The sequence below is a fragment of the Chlorella variabilis genome (genome assembly GCF_000147415.1).
Source record: "Chlorella variabilis unplaced genomic scaffold CHLNCscaffold_16, whole genome shotgun sequence".
Classification (NCBI taxonomy): domain Eukaryota; kingdom Viridiplantae; phylum Chlorophyta; class Trebouxiophyceae; order Chlorellales; family Chlorellaceae; genus Chlorella; species Chlorella variabilis.
In genome coordinates this window covers 54,412-60,822 of record NW_005435072.1, presented here as the reverse complement: position 1 = coordinate 60,822, position 6,411 = coordinate 54,412, and positions in this window count along the sequence as shown.

Below are 6,411 nucleotides of genomic sequence, written 5' to 3'. Positions count from 1 at the left end.
GGCCGCGCGCCCGCCTGCCTGCCTACCTGCGGGCTTGCTGGGGCTGGGGCTGTGTGTTCAGTCGCAGAGGACGCAAGTCGCCGCATGAGGCCGCTTCGGCAGAGCTGGCTGCCGCGCCGCGCGCGTCCCTGCAGCCACCCGCTCGCCGGCCGTTTCTTTATCCTGCCTGGTCGTTTTTGGCTGCCCTGATCCTCCCGCTGCTCCCCGCCTGCCCCCTGCAGCACCCGCGCCGCCACCACCATCCAATCCTACGCCCGCATGCGGCAGCTGCGCCGCCGCTTCCTCAGGCACGCATGTGGGGTTTGTGCGCTTGGAGGCTGCGTGCCCGTGCCTGCCGGCCTCCCAGCGCCCGCCCGCCGTGCCACTGCGCTGCTGGGAAGCTGGCAGGCCCCGCCTTCCTCGTGTGTCGGCTTTTTCCCACAGGCCCCGCCTCGCAGCCATGGCACTGCTGCCACGCCCTGCACCCGCTCAACCGTGACCCCACGCCTGCCCGCAGGCCCGCCCACCCTCCACCCTTCACCTTCCACCCCGCTCCCTTTGCCGCCGCCGCAGGGACACGGAGCTGGGCAAGAAGCAGGCGGCTCGCGCGGCGGACGAGGCGGCTCGGGCGGCGGCCGCCACCGCCATCCAGGCTGCGGTGCGGCGCCTGCTGGCCCAGAAAAAGGTGACGGGTGGTGGTGGGTGGGGGGGTGAGGTGCCTTTGCCTGGCTCGGGGGCAGGTGCGAGTGTGGTGGCCTGCCGCCGCCTGCCTGCTGGATCAGAGGCAGGGAAGAGGGGGTGCCTCCCCGCTCCCGAACCTCCCTCGCTGCGCGCATCTCCCCACCTCCCCACCTCCCCACCCCTTTTGGCACACACATACACACCATCGCACCCGCCCTACCGACACTCCCGCCGCCACCCCTGCGCCGCGCCCGCAGGCCGAGCAGCTGCGGCGGGCGGCGGCCAGGCTGCGGGAGCTCTCCTCGCAGCGCGACGCTCTGCTGGAAGACAAGGAGGCACTGGCGGCGGCGCTGGCGGCCGCCACGGCTCGGGCGGAGCGGGCCGAGGGCGAGGTGGCCTCTCTGCAGGCAGGCCGGGGCGGGGCTGCTGGGCGGGGCTGGGCGGCCGGCGGGGGGTGCCGGCAGGCCTGCTGGGCTGGGCGGCTGGCGGGGAGGGCGTGTGCGCGGCTGCGGCTACTGCGGCACAGTGGGTGTGGGCGGGGCGGCATCCCCAGCCCCGGCGTGTGTCATGGGGATCGGGACCGGGGAGCACGCTGCGACAGTTGTGCCTGGCAGCTGTGCCCTCGGCTTCTACCTGCGGGCCTCCCCCCAGCGCGCCGCCGCTCCCCCTGCCTGCCTCCCTTTGGCCCCCTGCCCATCAAAACAGTATTTCCATTCATTAGCCATTCATTAGCATTCTTGCTCCTTGCCCCCGCAGGCCCAGGTGGGCCAGCCTGTCGTCCGAACTGGAGGCCAGCCAGGTGCAGCTGCGGTCGGCGCAGGCGGCTGCCTCGCAGGCAGCCAGCGCCGCCAGTGCCGGCGCCGCCGCTGCTGCTGCTGCGGCGGCGGCGGCCGAGCTGCAGGCGGCGCATGCCAGGGTGGAGAGCGCGCTGCAGCGGGAGATCGAGGTGCTGCGTGGGCAGCGCGCCGTGGCGGACGCACAGCAGCAGCAGCTGGAGGGGGAGGTGCGCAGGCTGCTGCTGTGTGGGCCTGCTGCCGTGGGCTGTGTGTTGCTGTGCGGCGTGTGTTGCTGTGGGTCTCATGTTGCTGCAGCCGCCGCGGCGGCGGCCGGTGCGTGCGTCGCCTGCGCCGCCCGCCGTGCCGGGCGCACTGAGTGGCAGCTCCTTGCTGCCCTACGCTGCCCTGCGCTGCCCTGCGTGTGTTGTGTCCCCCTGCCTCCTGTCGCACACCATGACCTTAGCACCTCAATACCCCTCCCACCCACCCCCCACCTTCTCCCCCGGCAGGTGCGCGACCTGCAGCAGCAGGTGCGCGGCAAGCGGGAGCAGCTGGATCAGGTGATTGCGGCTGCGCAGGACAAGGAGCGGGAGAACACGGCGCTGTGGGAGCAGGTCAAAGGGGGTGAGCGAGGCAGATTGGGGGGGGGGGGGGGGGGGGCGGGTATCTCGCCTCGGGAGGTATATGGAGCGTGCGCCGCCCATCTGTGCTCCCCCCCTGGGTCCTGCCTGGATACCCGCCGTGGCATGCCTGCTGCTGTGCATGGCACCCGCGGCGCCCCCGGATACCCCATCATCCTGCCTGGATACCGATATACCACCGAGCGGGATACCCGGGTCGCACCGCAGGCCGCCCAGGAGTACCAGCGCGAGTTTGCGGCCAAGGACGCCGCGCTGGGCACGCTGCGGGGCGAGCTGGAGGCCCTGCGGGCGCAACTGCTGGGCCAAGTGCGGCCTGCCTGCTGTGGCTGCCTGCTGTGGCTGTCTGCTGCCTGGCTGGCGTGCTGTGGCTGCCTGCTGGCTGGCCTGCGTGCTGCGTCTGCTGCTGCAGCTGGCCTGCTGTGGCTGCCGCTGCCTGGCTTGCCTGCTGTGGCCGCTGCTGCCTGCCTGCTGTTGCTGCTGCTGCTGGGCTGTCTGTTGTGGCCGCTGCTGCTGCCGCGCTGCTGTCTGCGGCTGCTGCGTTCTGCTGCTGTTGGCTGCCGCTGCTTGCTGCTGGCCAGCGTGCCGCTGCTTGCTGGCGTGCTACTGCCTGCCGGCGTGCTGCCTGGCTGCTGCTGCTGGCTGCACATGAAAGGCAGAGGATGGCTGCTGGCCGCGGTGCAAGTCAACACAGCGCCGGTCTGTCTGAACTGGCACCCCCCCCGCTGCCCGCTCCCCTCCCCGTGCAACCCCCGCAGGTGGCCTCCCTGCAGGGAGAGCTGGAGGCGCAGCGGCGGGAGGCCGCCGCGGCCGAGGAGGCCCGCCGCTGCGCGCAGGACGCCGCACTGCAGGCCCAGCGACGGGAGGCGGCGGCCGCCGAGGCCGCCCGTGGCGCCGCGGCGGCGGAATCGGAGGAGAAGGCGGCGCACCTGGCGGCGCGGGTGAGCCCTGCCGTGGCCGCTGCGCCTGATCGCCTGCGCGCGGGAGCGGCTGCTGCCCCCGCAGCCGCGGCGCCGGCCGCTGCGGCTGCCGCGTGTGTCTGCCGCCCACCTGTCAGCCCTGCCCAGAGCTTTAATTTGGCCAGCTCGTGTCAGCTCATGCTGCCGCTCCCCCTGCCTCTTTCCCGCACAGGTGGTGGCCCTCAGCAGCCGCACGCAGCGGCTGGAGGAAGATCTGCGTGGGGCGGCGGCGCGGGAGAGGGCGCTTCAGGAGGAGGTGGCGGCCGCCAAGCGCGCCGCCGCCGCCCTGCAGCGCACCCCCTCCAAGATCAGCGGTGAGGCGGCGGCGGTGGCGGCGGCGGCGGCGGCGGCCTGGCAGGGCCGGGCAGGGCCTGGCCTGGCAGGGCCTGGCAGGGCCGCCTGCTGCAAGCCTCTGGCTGGCGGGGAGGGCCAGGGGCTGCGCTGGGCGGTATGCAGCAGAGGGGGCGGGGGGCTGCTCGACAAAGGGCTCGATGCTCTGCGGCGGCGAGCAACACACAACGTTGCCGTCCCGTTCCAGCCAACAGCATGCCCTGCTTGTCCCGCTTCCACCTGCTGCGCAGCCATCTCCACCCCCGTCGCCTCCCGCACGTTGTCCGACCAGTTTGAAGCGGCAGGCATCCCCGCATTCCCCTCTGGCCTGGCCCCCGCGGGCGCCGTGCTGGGCGAGCAGCGCGCGGCAGCGGTACAGGCGCTGCTGGCCGCTGCGGTACATCGGCGTCTGCAGATGGTGGCGGTGCCGCTGGGGCCGGCAGGTGGGCTCATCAGGGGGCATGGCAGCTTGCCCGCTCTGGTGGCTGCACGGCAGGGCAGGGCGGGGCAGGGCAGGCAGGGCACGGCACGGCAGGGAGGGTGCTGTTGAACTGCCGCAGGCAGCTTCCAGCCAGCTGCCTCCCAACCCGCTGCCTCCAACCTGCTGCCCTCCAACCACCCGCGCCCCCCACCTTTGCAGGCCCGGCCCTCAGCATCCCGCTCGCCTCCTGGCTGCTATGCGAGAGCCTGATCCGGTGGGCAGGCGCTTGGCAGCAGCCGGAGATCGATGCCGCCACAGACGCCCTGCAGCGAACCATCGTCGCCGCGGCAGACGGCGGCGGCATGCACGGCCAGGCGTACTGGCTGGCCTGCTCGCTGGCCGCTGGCGGGCTGCTCAAGTTCCGCACCATCGGGCGCCGCGAGGGCGGCCACCTGCTGCGCCTGGGTGAGACAGAAAAACAGAGCGGCCAGCTGGCATGCCCTGCACCACACCTGCCTGCAGCGTGCGCTTGCATCTGCGTCTGCTGCTTGTCGCTGCTTCTGCTGCTGCACCTGGCGTGCTGTAGTTGTTTGGGGTACCCACCCCGCCATGCATGCTGCCCCCCCACAAACTCAAACCTCACATGCCCCCTCTATCCTGCAGGCGACTCGCTCATCAACTGCCAGCCGGTGCATGCGGCGCTGGGCGACTCGATCGCAGACATGCTGCCCGTCAATGTGGGGGTGAGTGGCTAGCAGTACGGTCTGCTGCCTGGCCCCCTGGCTTCAGTTAGGTGTAACCTGACTGCTTGCGCGGTACCATCGGCGCAAGCAGGCGCTTCAATTGCACCATCTGCCTGACCACCTCCCTGCCTGACCACCTCCCTGCCTGCCCGCCTGACCACCCCCGCCTTGCATGCAGGTGCTCCTGTCGGATGAGGCGAAGCGGGTGGCTCGGCGGCGGGGGCACACGCCTGCACCCGATGAGAGCCCCGGCGGCGGCGGCGGCGTTCGGAACCCGTGGCGGGTGCGCTGCTGGTGCCATGGTCCCCTGGGGCCTCGATCTGGGCTGGTCACCCTCTGCCTGCTGCTGCGGTGCTCGAGGGGGATGCCAGGGCAGCAGGCGCAGCGCTGAGGCAAGCCCCGAGCCTGCCCGCTTGCCTCCCTGCCTGCCCACCTGGTTTCCTGCCTGCCTCCCTCCCTCCCCCACCCATGCTCCCTGCCAGGCGCTGCTGGGCGGCGTGAGCAACGTGCTGGAGACGCTGCGGGGAGAGGGAGTGCCGCCCCCCGCCGTCCGCGCAGTGGCCTGGGCGTGCCTGCGGTGAGCGGCGCCGGCCTGCAGCGCAGATGCGTCGATTGGGGTCCCTGCTCAGCTGCAGCTTGTCGCAGCCGGCGCACGGCTCGCTGCACCGATCCGCGTCTTGCATGCACCGCCAGCTGTAGCAGCCGTAGCAAGGCGTGTCCAGGCTCCCTGGCCACCACAGCCCTCTCCCACCCTCCCCCCTTGCCCCTGCCTGCAGCTACATTGACGGCGAGCTGCTGAATGCGCTCCTGCTGCGCCGTGACTGCTGCTCTGTATCGGCGGCCAAGGTGGGAAGGACAGGGGCAGCTGGTGGGGTTCGGCCAGGACGCTGAGGGGGGCCATCCTGGCCTGCCAAGCTGTGCGTGCCTTGCTTGCCGAGCAAAGGCCCAGCCCGCTGCTGCCGCACTCCCCTGGCCTGCTGAGCCATGCCCTCCCGCGCCGCCCTTGCATGGCTGTGCACCGCAGGCGCTGCAAGCCGGGCTGGCGGAGCTGCGCGGCTGGGCGGCGTATGTGGGCGGCGAGTGGTGCTGCGGCGCGGAGGAGGCGGAGGGCGCGATTGAGCGAGTGACTCAGGCGGCGCGGTACCTCGTGCAGGTGTGGGGTATGCGGTACTGTTTGTATGCCTTACTGGTGGGAGTGATGAGGTGGAAGGGAGGGAGGGGTCGCCGGTGTTGGGAGGATATGGGGAGGTACATCCTGTCTGGGCTGGCGGTGTCCACCCAGCTCCCGTGGCCACCCACCTCCCGACCGCTGCCCTGTAGCCCCTGCCCTGCACCGCACCGCCGCATGCTAGGTCATTCCTATACCGCCTGTACTGCCTGTACTGCAGGGCAAGGACGACTGCGTGCGCAAGGCGTACCGCGGGGTGGACATTGTGGCCGACCTGGCCCGCTCCTGCCCCGCGCTCAGCCTGCAGCAGGTGTGCGTGTGTGTGTCTGTGTGCGTGTGTCTGTGTATGGGTGTGTATGTTTGTCTATGTGCGTGCACGGGATGGCAGCTGGTTAGGGGGGTGGGTGTCCACCTCACCTTGGGAGGCTGTTGACGGTCATGGTGTGGCGGGAGCCGGCACCTGCTGGGGGTGCTGACCAGGGCGGCTGATGAGCTGGCGCCACATAAGTGTATGTGCCTACGTGCCCGCCTGCCTCCCCCTGCAGGTGTACAAGCTCACAGAGCACCAGCACGACGACTGGATCGTGGGTGGGTGCCTGTGGCCGGGGCTGTGCTTCCTGCTGTGTGATGCTGCTTAGCGCAGGAGTGCCGGCAACTGGAGCTGTCGGGTGGGTGCCCCGCCGCCAGCTGCTGCCTCCCCGTCCCACGACTGCCTC